Source organism: Labrus mixtus, chromosome 3 (genome assembly GCF_963584025.1).
Source record: "Labrus mixtus chromosome 3, fLabMix1.1, whole genome shotgun sequence".
Classification (NCBI taxonomy): Eukaryota; Metazoa; Chordata; class Actinopteri; order Labriformes; family Labridae; genus Labrus; species Labrus mixtus.
Window position 1 is genome coordinate 12,083,767 of NC_083614.1, and position 16,999 is coordinate 12,100,765.

Genomic DNA, 16,999 nt, shown 5'->3' on the forward strand with positions numbered 1-16,999 from the left:
TACTTCTTCAGCTATAGCCCAAGGTACGCTCCAAACTCTGAGCCAATCACAAATGACTAGGGCTTAGCTTGGCTCTCTGTTTTGGACTCATAACTTTACTTTCAGGTAAACACAACTGTTTTTGTACATGGACATACTCCATTTCAGGCTGACTAGGTCAGATGACAATGTGGACCAATATAGAGCTGGGACACCAAGGCAGAGATTTGTACTATTGGTACTTCCCAGCATTAAATACATATTCCCTAACCGGGAATCGAACCCGGGCCGCAGTGGTGAAAGCGCTGAATCCTAGCCACTAGACCATTAGGGAGCCTGTTGGTGTGAAGTAGGAGAACACAGAAGTTATCAATTTGTCTGACAAAACACACAACTTCTTTTGCAGTTCCAGTCAATAAAATCAAACCCAGGCAAATTCTGCAAGACTGTATTATCATATCATTTGCTGTGGTTCCCCATGTAATTGTCACTGTCCTTAGTGTAACCCTTTAAGCAGAAAACCTGTCAGATTCTAATCCTGAGCAAGTCCAAATCAAATGGTACTTAATGTAGCTCGGGTTTAGAAGTACTTTCCTTTTTTCAGCGGAGTGTTTTTGATTTTGTTTTATGCATGCCAACACCACCATCACTGCTTTAAAAGCACATTCCCTGACCGGGAATCGAACCCGGGCCGCGGCGGTGAGAGCGCCGAATCCTAGCCACTAGACCATCAGGGAGCCAGTGGAAGACAGCTGGTGGACACACCAGTGAATCAAGTCTTCCTGTAAACATGAACCATTTTTCAGCAACTCTGGTCAAGTACTTCAGACTTGAGGAACGTCCAGCAAAATTTGAATGACATTTGCTTTGTTGTTTTTCTTTGTGTTTGCAACACTTGTGCACATCACTGCATCAGCTGAAGCTAAAAAAGGCTTAAAACATGTGCCTGTAAAGTGAACCCATGCAAGCGTTTTTCCAGCAATGAGGTTAAAGTTGTTCCCACTTGTTTGAAATCCTGCTTGAGTGTAAGCACTATAGGGTTTTTTGGACTACTTTACTTCTTCAGCTATAGCCCAAGGTACGCTCCAAACTCTGAGCCAATCACAAATGACTAGGGCTTAGCTTGGCTCTCTGTTTTGGACTCACAACTTTACTTTCAGGTAAACACAACTGTTTTTGAACATGGAGATACTCCATTTCATGCTGACTAGGTCAGATGACAATGTGGACCAATATAGAGCTGGGACACCAAGGCAGAGATTGGTACTATTGGTACTTCCCAGCATTAAATACATATTCCCTAACCGGGAATCGAACCCGGGCCGCAGCGGTGAAAGCGCTGAATCCTAGCCACTAGACCATTAGGGAGCCTGTTGGTGTGAAGTAGGAGAACACAGAAGTTATCAATTTGTCTGACAAAACACACAACTTCTTTTGCAGTTCCAGTCAATAAAATCAAACCCAGGCAAATTCTGCAAGACTGTATTATCATATCATTTGCTATGGTTCCCCATGTAATTGTCACTGTCCTTAGTGTAACCCTTTAAGCAGAAAACCTGTCAGATTCTAATCCTGAGCAAGTCCAAATCAAATGGTACTTAACGTAGCTCGGGTTTAGAAGTACTTTCCTTTTTTCAGCGGAGTGTTTTTGATTTTGTTTTATGCATGCCAACACCACCATCACTGCTTTAAAAGCAAATTCCCTGACCGGGAATCGAACCCGGGCCGCGGCGGTGAGAGCGCCGAATCCTAGCCACTAGACCATCAGGGAGCCAGTGGAAGACAGCTGGTGGACACACCAGTGAATCAAGTCTTCCTGTAAACATGAACCATTTTTCAGCAACTCTGGTCAAGTACTTCAGACTTGAGGAACGTCCAGCAAAATTTGAATGACATTTGCTTTGTTGTTTTTCTTTGTGTTTGCAACACTTGTGCACATCACTGCATCAGCTGAAGCTAAAAAAGGCTTAAAACATGTGCCTGTAAAGTGAACCCATGCAAGCGTTTTTCCAGCAATGAGGTTAAAGTTGTTCCCACTTGTTAGAAATCCTGCTTGAGTGTAAGCACTATAGGGTTTTTTGGACTACTTTACTTCTTCAGCTATAGCCCAAGGTACGCTCCAAACTCTGAGCCAATCACAAATGACTAGGAATTCGCTTGGGTCTCTGTTTTGGACTCATAACTCTACTTTCAGGTAAACACAACTGTTTTTGTACATGGACATACTCCATTTCAGGCTGACTAGGTCAGATGACAATGTGGACCAATATAGAGCTGGGACACCAAGGCAGAGATTGGTACTTCCCAGCATTAAATACATATTCCCTATCCGGGAATCGAACCCCGGCCGCAGCGGTGAAGGCGCTTAATCCTAGCCACTAGACCATTAGGGAGCCCGTTGGTGTGAAGTAGGAGAACACAGAAGTTATCAATTTGTCTGACAAAACACACAACTTCTTTTGCAGTTCCAGTCAATAAAATCAAACCCAGGCAAATTCTGCAAGACTGTATTATCATATCATTTGCTGTGGTTCCCCATGTAATTGTCACTGTCCTTAGTGTAACCCTTTAAGCAGAAAACCTGTCAGATTCTAATCCTGAGCAAGTCCAAATCAAATGGTACTTAACGTAGCTCGGGTTTAGAAGTACTTTCCTTTTTTCAGCGGAGTGTTTTTGATTTTGTTTTATGCATGCCAACACCACCATCACTGCTTTAAAAGCACATTCCCTGACCGGGAATCGAACCCGGCCGCGGCGGTGAGAGCGCCGAAGCCTAGCCACTAGACCATCAGGGAGCCAGTGGAAGACAGCTGGTGGACACACCAGTGAATCAAGTCTTCCTGTAAACATGAACCATTTTTCAGCAACTCTGGTCAAGTACTTCAGACTTGAGGAACGTCCAGCAAAATTTGAATGACATTTGCTTTGTTGTTTTTCTTTGTGTTTGCAACACTTGTGCACATCACTGCATCAGCTGAAGCTAAAAAAGGCTTAAAACATGTGCCTGTAAAGTGAACCCATGCAAGCGTTTTTCCAGCAATGAGGTTAAAGTTGTTCCCACTTGTTTGAAATCCTGCTTGAGTGTAAGCACTATAGGGTTTTTTGGACTACTTTACTTCTTCAGCTATAGCCCAAGGTACGCTCCAAACTCTGAGCCAATCACAAATGACTAGGGCTTAGCTTGGCTCTCTGTTTTGGACTCATAACTTTACTTTCAGGTAAACACAACTGTTTTTGTACATGGACATACTCCATTTCAGGCTGACTAGGTCAGATGACAATGTGGACCAATATAGAGCTGGGACACCAAGGCAGAGATTTGTACTATTGGTACTTCCCAGCATTAAATACATATTCCCTAACCGGGAATCGAACCCGGGCCGCAGTGGTGAAAGCGCTGAATCCTAGCCACTAGACCATTAGGGAGCCCGTTGGTGTGAAGTAGGAGAACACAGAAGTTATCAATTTGTCTGACAAAACACACAACTTCTTTTGCAGTTCCAGTCAATAAAATCAAACCCAGGCAAATTCTGCAAGACTGTATTATCATATCATTTGCTGTGGTTCCCCATGTAATTGTCACTGTCCTTAGTGTAACCCTTTAAGCAGAAAACCTGTCAGATTCTAATCCTGAGCAAGTCCAAATCAAACGGTACTTAACGTAGCTCGGGTTTAGAAGTACTTTCCTTTTTTCAGCGGAATGTTTTTGATTTTGTTTTATGCATGCCAACACCACCATCACTGCTTTAAAAGCACATTCCCTGACCGGGAATCGAACCCGGGCCGCTGCGGTGAGAGCGCCGAATCCTAGCCACTAGACCATCAGGGAGCCAGTGGAAGACAGCTGCTGGACACACCAGTGAATCAAGTCTTCCTGTAAACATGGACCATTTTTCAGCAACTCTGATCAAGTACTTCAGACTTGAGGAACGTCCAGCAAAATTTGAATGACATTTGCTTTGTTGTTTTTCTTTGTGTTTGCAACACTTGTGCACATCACTGCATCAGCTGAAGCTAAAAAAGGCTTAAAACATGTGCCTGTAAAGTGAACCCATGCAAGCGTTTTTCCAGCAATGAGGTTAAAGTTGTTCCGACTTGTTTGAAATCCTACTTGAGTGTAAGCACTATAGGGTTTTTTGGACTACTTTACTTCTTCAGCTATAGCCCAAGGTACGCTCCAAACTCTGAGCCAATCACAAATGACTAGGGCTTAGCTTGGCTCTCTGTTTTGGACTCATAACTTTACTTTCAGGTAAACACAACTGTTTTTGTACATGGACATACTCCATTTCAGGCTGACTAGGTCAGATGACAATGTGGACCAATATAGAGCTGGGACACCAAGGCAGAGATTGGTACTATTGGTACTTCCCAGCATTAAATACATATTCCCTAACCGGGAATCGAACCCGGGCCGCAGCAGTGAAAGCGCTGAATCCTAGCCACTAGACCATTAGGGAGCCCGTTGGTGTGAAGTAGGAGAACACAGAAGTTATCAATTTGTCTGACAAAACACACAACTTCTTTTGCAGTTCCAGTCAATAAAATCAAACCCAGGCAAATTCTGCAAGACTGTATTATCATATCATTTGCTGTGGTTCCCCATGTAATTGTCACTGTCCTTAGTGTAACCCTTTAAGCAGAAATCCTGTCAGATTCTAATCCTGAGCAAGTCCAAATCAAATGGTACTTAACGTAGCTCGGGTTTAGAAGTACTTTCCTTTTTTCAGCGGAGTGTTTTTGATTTTGTTTTATGCATGCCAACACCACCATCACTGCTTTAAAAGCACATTCCCTGACCGGGAATCGAACCCGGGCCGCGGTGGTGAGAGCGCCGAATCCTAGCCACTAGACCATCAGGGAGCCAGTGGAAGACAGCTGCTGGACACACCAGTGAATCAAGTCTTCCTGTAAACATGAACACATTTTTCAGCAACTCTGGTCAAGTACTTCAGACTTGAGGAACGTCCAGCAAAATTTGAATGACATTTGCTTTGTTGTTTTTCTTTGTGTTTGCAACACTTGTGCACATCACTGCATCAGCTGAAGCTAAAAAAGGCTTAAAACATGTGCCTGTAAAGTGAACCCATGCAAGCGTTTTTCCAGCAATGAGGTTAAAGTTGTTCCGACTTGTTTGAAATGCTGCTTGAGTGTAAGCACTATAGGGTTTTTTGGACTACTTTACTTCTTCAGCTATAGCCCAAGGTACGCTCCAAACTCTGAGCCAATCACAAATGACTAGGGCTTAGCTTGGCTCTCTGTTTTGGACTCATAACTCTACTTTCAGGTAAACACAACTGTTTTTGTACATGGACATACTCCATTTCAGGCTGACTAGGTCAGATGACAATGTGGACCAATATAGAGCTGGGACACCAAGGCAGAGATTGGTACTATTGGTACTTCCCAGCATTAAATACATATTCCCTGACTGGGAATCGAACCCAGGCCGCAGCGGTGAAAGTGCTGAAACCTAGCCACTAGACCATTAGGGAGCCTGTTAGTGTGAAGTAGGAGAACACAGAAGTTATCAATTTGTCTGACAAAACACACAACTTCTTTTGCAGTTCCAGTCAATAAAATCAAACCCAGGCAAATTCTGCAAGACTGTATTATCATATCATTTGCTGTGGTTCCCCATGTAATTGTCACTGTCCTTAGTGTAACCCTTTAAGCAGAAAACCTGTCAGATTCTAATCCTGAGCAAGTCCAAATCAAATGGTACTTAACGTAGCTCGGGTTTAGAAGTACTTTCCTTTTTTCAGCGGAGTGTTTTTGATTTTGTTTTATGCATGCCATCACTGCTTTAAAAGCACATTCCCTGACCGGGAATCGAACCCGGGCCGCGGCGGTGAGAGCGCCGAATCCTAGCCACTAGACCATCAGGGAGCCAGTGGAAGACAGCTGGTGGACACACCAGTGAATCAAGTCTTCCTGTAAACATGAACCATTTTTCAGCAACTCTGGTCAAGTACTTCAGACTTGAGGAACGTCCAGCAAAATTTGAATGACATTTGCTTTGTTGTTTTTCTTTGTGTTTGCAACACTTGTGCACATCACTGCATCAGCTGAAGCTAAAAAAGGCTTAAAACATGTGCCTGTAAAGTGAACCCATGCAAGCGTTTTTCCAGCAATGAGGTTAAAGTTGTTCCGACTTGTTTGAAATCCTGCTTGAGTGTAAGCACTATAGGGTTTTTTGGACTACTTTACTTCTTCAGCTATAGCCCAAGGTACGCTCCAAACTCTGAGCCAATCACAAATGACTAGGGCTTAGCTTGGCTCTCTGTTTTGGACTCATAACTCTACTTTCAGGTAAACACAACTGTTTTTGTACATGGACATACTCCATTTCAGGCTGACTAGGTCAGATGACAATGTGGACCAATATAGAGCTGGGACACCAAGGCAGAGATTGGTACTATTGGTACTTCCCAGCATTAAATACATATTCCCTAACCGGGAATCGAACCCGGGCCGCAGCGGTGAAAGCGCTGAATCCTAGCCACTAGACCATTAGGGAGCCCGTCGGTGTGAAGTAGGAGAACACAGAAGTTATCAATTTGTCTGACAAAACACACAACTTCTTTTGCAGTTCCAGTCAATAAAATCAAACCCAGGCAAATTCTGCAAGACTGTATTATCATATCATTTGCTGTGGTTCCCCATGTAATTGTCACTGTCCTTAGTGTAACCCTTTAAGCAGAAAACCTGTCAGATTCTAATCCTGAGCAAGTCCAAATCAAATGGTACTTAACGTAGCTCGGGTTTAGAAGTACTTTCCTTTTTTCAGCGGAGTGTTTTTGATTTTGTTTTATGCATGCCAACACCACCATCACTGCTTTAAAAGCACATTCCCTGACCGGGAATCGAACCCCGGCCGCTGCGGTGAGAGCGCCGAATCCTAGCCACTAGACCATCAGGGAGCCAGTGGAAGACAGCTGCTGGACACACCAGTGAATCAAGTCTTCCTGTAAACATGAACCATTTTTCAGCAACTCTGGTCAAGTACTTCAGACTTGAGGAATGTCCAGCAAAATTTGAATGACATTTGCTTTGTTGTTTTTCTTTGTGTTTGCAACACTTGTGCACATCACTGCATCAGCTGAAGCTAAAAAAGGCTTAAAACATGTGCCTGTAAAGTGAACCCATGCAAGCGTTTTTCCAGCAATGAGGTTAAAGTTGTTCCCACTTGTTTGAAATCCTGCTTGAGTGTAAGCACTATAGGGTTTTTTGGACTACTTTACTTCTTCAGCTATAGCCCAAGGTACGCTCCAAACTCTGAGCCAATCACAAATGACTAGGGCTTAGCTTGGCTCTCTGTTTTGGACTCATAACTTTACTTTCAGGTAAACACAACTGTTTTTGTACATGGACATACTCCATTTCAGGCTGACTAGGTCAGATGACAATGTGGACCAATATAGAGCTGGGACACCAAGGCAGAGATTGGTACTATTGGTACTTCCCAGCATTAAATACATATTCCCTGACTGGGAATCGAACCCGGGCCGCAGCGGTGAAAGCGCTGAAACCTAGCCACTAGACCATTAGGGAGCCTGTTGGTGTGAAGTAGGAGAACACAGAAGTTATCAATTTGTCTGACAAAACACACAACTTCTTTTGCAGTTCCAGTCAATAAAATCAAACCCAGGCAAATTCTGCAAGACTGTATTATCATATCATTTGCTGTGGTTCCCCATGTAATTGTCACTGTCCTTAGTGTAACCCTTTAAGCAGAAAACCTGTCAGATTCTAATCCTGAGCAAGTCCAAATCAAATGGTACTTAACGTAGCTCGGGTTTAGAAGTACTTTCCTTTTTTCAGCGGAGTGTTTTTGATTTTGTTTTATGCATGCCATCACTGCTTTAAAAGCACATTCCCTGACCGGGAATCGAACCCGGGCCGCGGCGGTGAGAGCGCCGAATCCTAGCCACTAGACCATCAGGTAGCCAGTGGAAGATAGCTGGTGGACACACCAGTGAATCAAGTCTTCCTGTAAACATGAACCATTTTTCAGCAACTCTGATCAAGTACTTCAGACTTGAGGAACGTCCAGCAAAATTTGAATGACATTTGCTTTGTTGTTTTTCTTTGTGTTTGCAACACTTGTGCACATCACTGCATCAGCTGAAGCTAAAAAAGGCTTAAAACATGTGCCTGTAAAGTGAACCCATGCAAGCGTTTTTCCAGCAATGAGGTTAAAGTTGTTCCCACTTGTTTGAAATCCTGCTTGAGTGTAAGCACTATAGGGTTTTTTGGACTACTTTACTTCTTCAGCTATAGCCCAAGGTACGCTCCAAACTCTGAGCCAATCACAAATGACTAGGGCTTAGCTTGGCTCTCTGTTTTGGACTCATAACTTTACTTTCAGGTAAACACAACTGTTTTTGTACATGGACATACTCCATTTCAGGCTGACTAGGTCAGATGACAATGTGGACCAATATAGAGCTGGGACACCAAGGCAGAGATTGGTACTATTGGTACTTCCCAGCATTAAATACATATTCCCTAACCGGGAATCGAACCCGGGCCGCAGCGGTGAAAGCGCTGAATCCTAGCCACTAGACCATTAGGGAGCCCGTCGGTGTGAAGTAGGAGAACACAGAAGTTATCAATTTGTCTGACAAAACACACAACTTCTTTTGCAGTTCCAGTCAATAAAATCAAACCCAGGCAAATTCTGCAAGACTGTATTATCATATCATTTGCTGTGGTTCCCCATGTAATTGTCACTGTCCTTAGTGTAACCCTTTAAGCAGAAAACCTGTTAGATTCTAATCCTGAGCAAGTCCAAATCAAATGGTACTTAACGTAGCTCGGGTTTAGAAGTACTTTCCTTTTTTCAGCGGAGTGTTTTTGATTTTGTTTTATGCATGCCAACACCACCATCACTGCTTTAAAAGCACATTCCCTGACCGGGAATCGAACCCTGGCCGCGGCGGTGAGAGCGCCGAATCCTAGCCACTAGACCATCAGGGAGCCAGTGGAAGACAGCTGGTGGACACACCAGTGAATCAAGTCTTCCTGTAAACATGGACCATTTTTCAGCAACTCTGATCAAGTACTTCAGACTTGAGGAACGTCCAGCAAAATTTGAATGACATTTGCTTTGTTGTTTTTCTTTGTGTTTGCAACACTTGTGCACATCACTGCATCAGCTGAAGCTAAAAAAGGCTTAAAACATGTGCCTGTAAAGTGAACCCATGCAAGCGTTTTTCCAGCAATGAGGTTAAAGTTGTTCCGACTTGTTTGAAATGCTGCTTGAGTGTAAGCACTATAGGGTTTTTTGGACTACTTTACTTCTTCAGCTATAGCCCAAGGTACGCTCCAAACTCTGAGCCAATCACAAATGACTAGGGCTTAGCTTGGCTCTCTGTTTTGGACTCATAACTCTACTTTCAGGTAAACACAACTGTTTTTGTACATGGACATACTCCATTTCAGGCTGACTAGGTCAGATGACAATGTGGACCAATATAGAGCTGGGACACCAAGGCAGAGATTGGTACTATTGGTACTTCCCAGCATTAAATACATATTCCCTGACTGGGAATCGAACCCAGGCCGCAGCGGTGAAAGTGCTGAAACCTAGCCACTAGACCATTAGGGAGCCTGTTAGTGTGAAGTAGGAGAACACAGAAGTTATCAATTTGTCTGACAAAACACACAACTTCTTTTGCAGTTCCAGTCAATAAAATCAAACCCAGGCAAATTCTGCAAGACTGTATTATCATATCATTTGCTGTGGTTCCCCATGTAATTGTCACTGTCCTTAGTGTAACCCTTTAAGCAGAAAACCTGTCAGATTCTAATCCTGAGCAAGTCCAAATCAAATGGTACTTAACGTAGCTCGGGTTTAGAAGTACTTTCCTTTTTTCAGCGGAGTGTTTTTGATTTTGTTTTATGCATGCCATCACTGCTTTAAAAGCACATTCCCTGACCGGGAATCGAACCCGGGCCGCGGCGGTGAGAGCGCCGAATCCTAGCCACTAGACCATCAGGGAGCCAGTGGAAGACAGCTGGTGGACACACCAGTGAATCAAGTCTTCCTGTAAACATGAACCATTTTTCAGCAACTCTGGTCAAGTACTTCAGACTTGAGGAACGTCCAGCAAAATTTGAATGACATTTGCTTTGTTGTTTTTCTTTGTGTTTGCAACACTTGTGCACATCACTGCATCAGCTGAAGCTAAAAAAGGCTTAAAACATGTGCCTGTAAAGTGAACCCATGCAAGCGTTTTTCCAGCAATGAGGTTAAAGTTGTTCCGACTTGTTTGAAATCCTGCTTGAGTGTAAGCACTATAGGGTTTTTTGGACTACTTTACTTCTTCAGCTATAGCCCAAGGTACGCTCCAAACTCTGAGCCAATCACAAATGACTAGGGCTTAGCTTGGCTCTCTGTTTTGGACTCATAACTCTACTTTCAGGTAAACACAACTGTTTTTGTACATGGACATACTCCATTTCAGGCTGACTAGGTCAGATGACAATGTGGACCAATATAGAGCTGGGACACCAAGGCAGAGATTGGTACTATTGGTACTTCCCAGCATTAAATACATATTCCCTGACTGGGAATCGAACCCGGGCCGCAGCGGTGAAAGCGCTGAAACCTAGCCACTACACCATTAGGGAGCCTGTTGGTGTGAAGTAGGAGAACACAGAAGTTATCAATTTGTCTGACAAAACACACAACTTCTTTTGCAGTTCCAGTCAATAAAATCAAACCCAGGCAAATTCTGCAAGACTGTATTATCATATCATTTGCTGTGGTTCCCCATGTAATTGTCACTGTCCTTAGTGTAACCCTTTAAGCAGAAATCCTGTCAGATTCTAATCCTGAGCAAGTCCAAATCAAATGGTACTTAACGTAGCTCGGGTTTAGAAGTACTTTCCTTTTTTCAGCGGAGTGTTTTTGATTTTGTTTTATGCATGCCAACACCACCATCACTGCTTTAAAAGCACATTCCCTGACCAGGAATCGAACCCGGGCCGCGGTGGTGAGAGCGCCGAATCCTAGCCACTAGACCATCAGGGAGCCAGTGGAAGACAGCTGGTGGACACACCAGTGAATCAAGTCTTCCTGTAAACATGAACCATTTTTCAGCAACTCTGGTCAAGTACTTCAGACTTGAGGAACGTCCAGCAAAATTTGAATGACATTTGCTTTGTTGTTTTTCTTTGTGTTTGCAACACTTGTGCACATCACTGCATCAGCTGAAGCTAAAAAAGGCTTAAAACATGTGCCTGTAAAGTGAACCCATGCAAGCGTTTTTCCAGCAATGAGGTTAAAGTTGTTCCGACTTGTTTGAAATCCTGCTTGAGTGTAAGCACTATAGGGTTTTTTGGACTACTTTACTTCTTCAGCTATAGCCCAAGGTACGCTCCAAACTCTGAGCCAATCACAAATGACTAGGGCTTAGCTTGGCTCTCTGTTTTGGACTCATAACTCTACTTTCAGGTAAACACAACTGTTTTTGTACATGGACATACTCCATTTCAGGCTGACTAGGTCAGATGACAATGTGGACCAATATAGAGCTGGGACACCAAGGCAGAGATTGGTACTATTGGTACTTCCCAGCATTAAATACATATTCCCTAACCGGGAAACGAACCCAGGCCGCAGCGGTGAAAGCGCTGAATCCTAGCCACTAGACCATTAGGGAGCCCGTCGGTGTGAAGTAGGAGAACACAGAAGTTATCAATTTGTCTGACAAAACACACAACTTCTTTTGCAGTTCCAGTCAATAAAATCAAACCCAGGAAAATTCTGCAAGACTGTATTATCATATCATTTGCTGTGGTTCCCCATGTAATTGTCACTGTCCTTAGTGTAACCCTTTAAGCAGAAAACCTATCAGATTCTAATCCTGAGCAAGTCCAAATCAAATGGTACTTAACGTAGCTCGGGTTTAGAAGTACTTTCCTTTTTTCAGCGGAGTGTTTTTGATTTTGTTTTATGCATGCCAACACCACCATCACTGCTTTAAAAGCACATTCCCTGACTGGGAATCGAACCCGGGCCGCGGCGGTGAGAGCGCCGAATCCTAGCCACTAGACCATCAGGGAGCCAGTGGAAGACAGCTGGTGGACACACCAGTGAATCAAGTCTTCCTGTAAACATGAACCATTTTTCAGCAACTCTGGTCAAATACTTCAGACTTGAGGAACGTCCAGCAAAATTTGAATGACATTTGCTTTGTTGTTTTTCTTTGTGTTTGCAACACTTGTGCACATCACTGCATCAGCTGAAGCTAAAAAAGGCTTAAAACATGTGCCTGTAAAGTGAACCCATGCAAGCGTTTTTCCAGCAATGAGGTTAAAGTTGTTCCGACTTGTTTGAAATCCTACTTGAGTGTAAGCACTATAGGGTTTTTTGGACTACTTTACTTCTTCAGCTATAGCCCAAGGTACGCTCCAAACTCTGAGCCAATCACAAATGACTAGGGCTTAGCTTGGCTCTCTGTTTTGGACTCATAACTCTACTTTCAGGTAAACACAACTGTTTTTGTACATGGACATACTCCATTTCAGGCTGACTAGGTCAGATGACAATGTGGACCAATATAGAGCTGGGACACCAAGGCAGAGATTGGTACTATTGGTACTTCCCAGCATTAAATACATATTCCCTGACTGGGAATCGAACCCGGGCCGCAGCGGTGAAAGCGCTGAAACCTAGCCACTACACCATTAGGGAGCCTGTTGGTGTGAAGTAGGAGAACACAGAAGTTATCAATTTGTCTGACAAAACACACAACTTCTTTTGCAGTTCCAGTCAATAAAATCAAACCCAGGCAAATTCTGCAAGACTGTATTATCATATCATTTGCTGTGGTTCCCCATGTAATTGTCACTGTCCTTAGTGTAACCCTTTAAGCAGAAATCCTGTCAGATTCTAATCCTGAGCAAGTCCAAATCAAATGGTACTTAACGTAGCTCGGGTTTAGAAGTACTTTCCTTTTTTCAGCGGAGTGTTTTTGATTTTGTTTTATGCATGCCAACACCACCATCACTGCTTTAAAAGCACATTCCCTGACCAGGAATCGAACCCGGGCCGCGGTGGTGAGAGCGCCGAATCCTAGCCACTAGACCATCAGGGAGCCAGTGGAAGACAGCTGGTGGACACACCAGTGAATCAAGTCTTCCTGTAAACATGAACCATTTTTCAGCAACTCTGGTCAAGTACTTCAGACTTGAGGAACGTCCAGCAAAATTTGAATGACATTTGCTTTGTTGTTTTTCTTTGTGTTTGCAACACTTGTGCACATCACTGCATCAGCTGAAGCTAAAAAAGGCTTAAAACATGTGCCTGTAAAGTGAACCCATGCAAGCGTTTTTCCAGCAATGAGGTTAAAGTTGTTCCGACTTGTTTGAAATCCTGCTTGAGTGTAAGCACTATAGGGTTTTTTGGACTACTTTACTTCTTCAGCTATAGCCCAAGGTACGCTCCAAACTCTGAGCCAATCACAAATGACTAGGGCTTAGCTTGGCTCTCTGTTTTGGACTCATACCTCTACTTTCAGGTAAACACAACTGTTTTTGTACATGGACATACTCCATTTCAGGCTGACTAGGTCAGATGACAATGTGGACCAATATAGAGCTGGGACACCAAGGCAGAGATTGGTACTATTGGTACTTCCCAGCATTAAATACATATTCCCTAACCGGGAAACGAACCCAGGCCGCAGCGGTGAAAGCGCTGAATCCTAGCCACTAGACCATTAGGGAGCCCGTCGGTGTGAAGTAGGAGAACACAGAAGTTATCAATTTGTCTGACAAAACACACAACTTCTTTTGCAGTTCCAGTCAATAAAATCAAACCCAGGAAAATTCTGCAAGACTGTATTATCATATCATTTGCTGTGGTTCCCCATGTAATTGTCACTGTCCTTAGTGTAACCCTTTAAGCAGAAAACCTATCAGATTCTAATCCTGAGCAAGTCCAAATCAAATGGTACTTAACGTAGCTCGGGTTTAGAAGTACTTTCCTTTTTTCAGCGGAGTGTTTTTGATTTTGTTTTATGCATGCCAACACCACCATCACTGCTTTAAAAGCACATTCCCTGACCGGGAATCGAACCCGGGCCGCGGCGGTGAGAGCGCCGAATCCTAGCCACTAGACCATCAGGGAGCCAGTGGAAGACAGCTGGTGGACACACCAGTGAATCAAGTCTTCCTGTAAACATGGACCATTTTTCAGCAACTCTGGTCAAGTACTTCAGACTTGAGGAACGTCCAGCAAAATTTGAATGACATTTGCTTTGTTGTTTTTCTTTGTGTTTGCAACACTTGTGCACATCACTGCATCAGCTGAAGCTAAAAAAGGCTTAAAACATGTGCCTGTAAAGTGAACCCATGCAAGCGTTTTTCCAGCAATGAGGTTAAAGTTGTTCCCACTTGTTTGAAATCCTGCTTGAGTGTAAGCACTATAGGGTTTTTTGGACTACTTTACTTCTTCAGCTATAGCCCAAGGTACGCTCCAAACTCTGAGCCAATCACAAATGACTAGGGCTTAGCTTGGCTCTCTGTTTTGGACTCACAACTTTACTTTCAGGTAAACACAACTGTTTTTGAACATGGAGATACTCCATTTCATGCTGACTAGGTCAGATGACAATGTGGACCAATATAGAGCTGGGACACCAAGGCAGAGATTGGTACTATTGGTACTTCCCAGCATTAAATACATAATCCCTAACCGGGAATCGAACCCGGGCCGCAGCAGTGAAAGCGCTGAATCCTAGCCACTAGACCATTAGGGAGCCCGTCGGTGTGAAGTAGGAGAACACAGAAGTTATCAATTTGTCTGACAAAACACACAACTTCTTTTGCAGTTCCAGTCAATAAAATCAAACCCAGGCAAATTCTGCAAGACTGTATTATCATATCATTTGCTGTGGTTCCCCATGTAATTGTCACTGTCCTTAGTGTAACCCTTTAAGCAGAAAACCTGTCAGATTCTAATCCTGAGCAAGTCCAAATCAAATGGTACTTAACGTAGCTCGGGTTTAGAAGTACTTTCATTTTTTCAGCGGAGTGTTTTTGATTTTGTTTTATGCATGCCAACACCACCATCACTGCTTTAAAAGCACATTCCCTGACCGGGAATCGAACCCGGGCCGCGGCGGTGAGAGCACCGAATCCTAGCCACTAGACCATCAGGGAGCCAGTGGAAGACAGCTGGTGGACACACCAGTGAATCAAGTCTTCCTGTAAACATGGACCATTTTTCAGCAACTCTGGTCAAGTACTTCAGACTTGAGGAACGTCCAGCAAAATTTGAATGACATTTGCTTTGTTGTTTTTCTTTGTGTTTGCAACACTTGTGCACATCACTGCATCAGCTGAAGCTAAAAAAGGCTTAAAACATGTGCCTGTAAAGTGAACCCATGCAAGCGTTTTTCCAGCAATGAGGTTAAAGTTGTTCCCACTTGTTTGAAATCCTGCTTGAGTGTAAGCACTATAGGGTTTTTTGGACTACTTTACTTCTTCAGCTATAGCCCAAGGTACGCTCCAAACTCTGAGCCAATCACAAATGACTAGGGCTTAGCTTGGCTCTCTGTTTTGGACTCACAACTTTACTTTCAGGTAAACACAACTGTTTTTGAACATGGAGATACTCCATTTCATGCTGACTAGGTCAGATGACAATGTGGACCAATATAGAGCTGGGACACCAAGGCAGAGATTGGTACTATTGGTACTTCCCAGCATTAAATACATAATCCCTAACCGGGAATCGAACCCGGGCCGCAGCAGTGAAAGCGCTGAATCCTAGCCACTAGACCATTAGGGAGCCCGTCGGTGTGAAGTAGGAGAACACGGAAGTTATCAATTTGTCTGACAAAACACACAACTTCTTTTGCAGTTCCAGTCAATAAAATCAAACCCAGGCAAATTCTGCAAGACTGTATTATCATATCATTTGCTGTGGTTCCCCATGTAATTGTCACTGTCCTTAGTGTAACCCTTTAAGCAGAAAACCTGTCAGATTCTAATCCTGAGCAAGTCCAAATCAAATGGTACTTAACGTAGCTCGGGTTTAGAAGTACTTTCCTTTTTTCAGCGGAGTGTTTTTGATTTTGTTTTATGCATGCCAACACCACCATCACTGCTTTAAAAGCACATTCCCTGACTGGGAATCGAACCCGGGCCGCGGCGGTGAGAGCGCCGAATCCTAGCCACTAGACCATCAGGGAGCCAGTGGAAGACAGCTGGTGGACACACCAGTGAATCAAGTCTTCCTGTAAACATGAACCATTTTTCAGCAACTCTGGTCAAATACTTCAGACTTGAGGAACGTCCAGCAAAATTTGAATGACATTTGCTTTGTTGTTTTTCTTTGTGTTTGCAACACTTGTGCACATCACTGCATCAGCTGAAGCTAAAAAAGGCTTAAAACATGTGCCTGTAAAGTGAACCCATGCAAGCGTTTTTCCAGCAATGAGGTTAAAGTTGTTCCCACTTGTTTGAAATCCTGCTTGAGTGTAAGCACTATAGGGTTTTTTGGACTACTTTACTTCTTCAGCTATAGCCCAAGGTACGCTCCAAACTCTGAGCCAATCACAAATGACTAGGGCTTCGCTTGGCTCTCTGTTTTGGACTCATAACTCTACTTTCAGGTAAACACAACTGTTTTTGTACATGGACATACTCCATTTCAGGCTGACTAGGTCAGATGACAATGTGGACCAATATAGAGCTGGGACACCAAGGCAGAGATTGGTACTATTGGTACTTCCCAGCATTAAATACATATTCCCTAACCGGGAATCGAACCCGGGCCGCAGCGGTGAAAGCGCTGAATCCTAGCCACTAGACCATTAGGGAGCCCGTTGGTGTGAAGTAGGAGAACACAGAAGTTATCAATTTGTCTGACAAAACACACAACTTCTTTTGCAGTTCCAGTCAATAAAATCAAACCCAGGCAAATTCTGCAAGACTGTATTATCATATCATTTGCTGTGGTTCCCCATGTAATTGTCACTGTCCTTAGTGTAACCCTTTA

The 16,999-nt window shown here is 43.5% G+C and overlaps 25 non-coding genes across 25 annotated transcripts; all 25 read right to left on the bottom strand.

Moving 5' to 3' along the window:
• Window positions 1-241: 241 nt before the first annotated feature.
• Window positions 242-313, bottom strand: trnae-uuc (transfer RNA glutamic acid (anticodon UUC)). The gene has a single exon. It is a non-coding gene; the product is annotated as a tRNA-Glu (tRNA).
• Window positions 314-644: 331 nt separating this feature from the next.
• On the bottom strand, window positions 645-716 carry trnae-cuc (transfer RNA glutamic acid (anticodon CUC)). The gene has a single exon. It is a non-coding gene; the product is annotated as a tRNA-Glu (tRNA).
• Window positions 717-1,275: 559 nt separating this feature from the next.
• On the bottom strand, window positions 1,276-1,347 carry trnae-uuc (transfer RNA glutamic acid (anticodon UUC)). Its single transcript has one exon. It is a non-coding gene; the product is annotated as a tRNA-Glu (tRNA).
• A 331-nt stretch (window positions 1,348-1,678) lies between these two features.
• trnae-cuc (transfer RNA glutamic acid (anticodon CUC)) lies at window positions 1,679-1,750 on the bottom strand. Its single transcript has one exon. It is a non-coding gene; the product is annotated as a tRNA-Glu (tRNA).
• Window positions 1,751-3,333: 1,583 nt separating this feature from the next.
• Window positions 3,334-3,405, bottom strand: trnae-uuc (transfer RNA glutamic acid (anticodon UUC)). Its single transcript has one exon. It is a non-coding gene; the product is annotated as a tRNA-Glu (tRNA).
• A 331-nt stretch (window positions 3,406-3,736) lies between these two features.
• trnae-cuc (transfer RNA glutamic acid (anticodon CUC)) lies at window positions 3,737-3,808 on the bottom strand. The gene has a single exon. It is a non-coding gene; the product is annotated as a tRNA-Glu (tRNA).
• A 559-nt stretch (window positions 3,809-4,367) lies between these two features.
• On the bottom strand, window positions 4,368-4,439 carry trnae-uuc (transfer RNA glutamic acid (anticodon UUC)). The gene has a single exon. It is a non-coding gene; the product is annotated as a tRNA-Glu (tRNA).
• A 331-nt stretch (window positions 4,440-4,770) lies between these two features.
• trnae-cuc (transfer RNA glutamic acid (anticodon CUC)) lies at window positions 4,771-4,842 on the bottom strand. The gene has a single exon. It is a non-coding gene; the product is annotated as a tRNA-Glu (tRNA).
• A 954-nt stretch (window positions 4,843-5,796) lies between these two features.
• On the bottom strand, window positions 5,797-5,868 carry trnae-cuc (transfer RNA glutamic acid (anticodon CUC)). The gene has a single exon. It is a non-coding gene; the product is annotated as a tRNA-Glu (tRNA).
• Window positions 5,869-6,427: 559 nt separating this feature from the next.
• On the bottom strand, window positions 6,428-6,499 carry trnae-uuc (transfer RNA glutamic acid (anticodon UUC)). The gene has a single exon. It is a non-coding gene; the product is annotated as a tRNA-Glu (tRNA).
• A 1,356-nt stretch (window positions 6,500-7,855) lies between these two features.
• trnae-cuc (transfer RNA glutamic acid (anticodon CUC)) lies at window positions 7,856-7,927 on the bottom strand. Its single transcript has one exon. It is a non-coding gene; the product is annotated as a tRNA-Glu (tRNA).
• A 559-nt stretch (window positions 7,928-8,486) lies between these two features.
• trnae-uuc (transfer RNA glutamic acid (anticodon UUC)) lies at window positions 8,487-8,558 on the bottom strand. The gene has a single exon. It is a non-coding gene; the product is annotated as a tRNA-Glu (tRNA).
• Window positions 8,559-8,889: 331 nt separating this feature from the next.
• Window positions 8,890-8,961, bottom strand: trnae-cuc (transfer RNA glutamic acid (anticodon CUC)). Its single transcript has one exon. It is a non-coding gene; the product is annotated as a tRNA-Glu (tRNA).
• Window positions 8,962-9,914: 953 nt separating this feature from the next.
• On the bottom strand, window positions 9,915-9,986 carry trnae-cuc (transfer RNA glutamic acid (anticodon CUC)). The gene has a single exon. It is a non-coding gene; the product is annotated as a tRNA-Glu (tRNA).
• Window positions 9,987-10,948: 962 nt separating this feature from the next.
• On the bottom strand, window positions 10,949-11,020 carry trnae-cuc (transfer RNA glutamic acid (anticodon CUC)). Its single transcript has one exon. It is a non-coding gene; the product is annotated as a tRNA-Glu (tRNA).
• Window positions 11,021-11,579: 559 nt separating this feature from the next.
• On the bottom strand, window positions 11,580-11,651 carry trnae-uuc (transfer RNA glutamic acid (anticodon UUC)). The gene has a single exon. It is a non-coding gene; the product is annotated as a tRNA-Glu (tRNA).
• Window positions 11,652-11,982: 331 nt separating this feature from the next.
• Window positions 11,983-12,054, bottom strand: trnae-cuc (transfer RNA glutamic acid (anticodon CUC)). The gene has a single exon. It is a non-coding gene; the product is annotated as a tRNA-Glu (tRNA).
• Window positions 12,055-13,016: 962 nt separating this feature from the next.
• On the bottom strand, window positions 13,017-13,088 carry trnae-cuc (transfer RNA glutamic acid (anticodon CUC)). The gene has a single exon. It is a non-coding gene; the product is annotated as a tRNA-Glu (tRNA).
• Window positions 13,089-13,647: 559 nt separating this feature from the next.
• On the bottom strand, window positions 13,648-13,719 carry trnae-uuc (transfer RNA glutamic acid (anticodon UUC)). Its single transcript has one exon. It is a non-coding gene; the product is annotated as a tRNA-Glu (tRNA).
• Window positions 13,720-14,050: 331 nt separating this feature from the next.
• On the bottom strand, window positions 14,051-14,122 carry trnae-cuc (transfer RNA glutamic acid (anticodon CUC)). The gene has a single exon. It is a non-coding gene; the product is annotated as a tRNA-Glu (tRNA).
• Window positions 14,123-14,681: 559 nt separating this feature from the next.
• trnae-uuc (transfer RNA glutamic acid (anticodon UUC)) lies at window positions 14,682-14,753 on the bottom strand. Its single transcript has one exon. It is a non-coding gene; the product is annotated as a tRNA-Glu (tRNA).
• Window positions 14,754-15,084: 331 nt separating this feature from the next.
• trnae-cuc (transfer RNA glutamic acid (anticodon CUC)) lies at window positions 15,085-15,156 on the bottom strand. The gene has a single exon. It is a non-coding gene; the product is annotated as a tRNA-Glu (tRNA).
• A 559-nt stretch (window positions 15,157-15,715) lies between these two features.
• trnae-uuc (transfer RNA glutamic acid (anticodon UUC)) lies at window positions 15,716-15,787 on the bottom strand. Its single transcript has one exon. It is a non-coding gene; the product is annotated as a tRNA-Glu (tRNA).
• A 331-nt stretch (window positions 15,788-16,118) lies between these two features.
• On the bottom strand, window positions 16,119-16,190 carry trnae-cuc (transfer RNA glutamic acid (anticodon CUC)). Its single transcript has one exon. It is a non-coding gene; the product is annotated as a tRNA-Glu (tRNA).
• A 559-nt stretch (window positions 16,191-16,749) lies between these two features.
• trnae-uuc (transfer RNA glutamic acid (anticodon UUC)) lies at window positions 16,750-16,821 on the bottom strand. The gene has a single exon. It is a non-coding gene; the product is annotated as a tRNA-Glu (tRNA).
• Window positions 16,822-16,999: the final 178 nt, after the last annotated feature.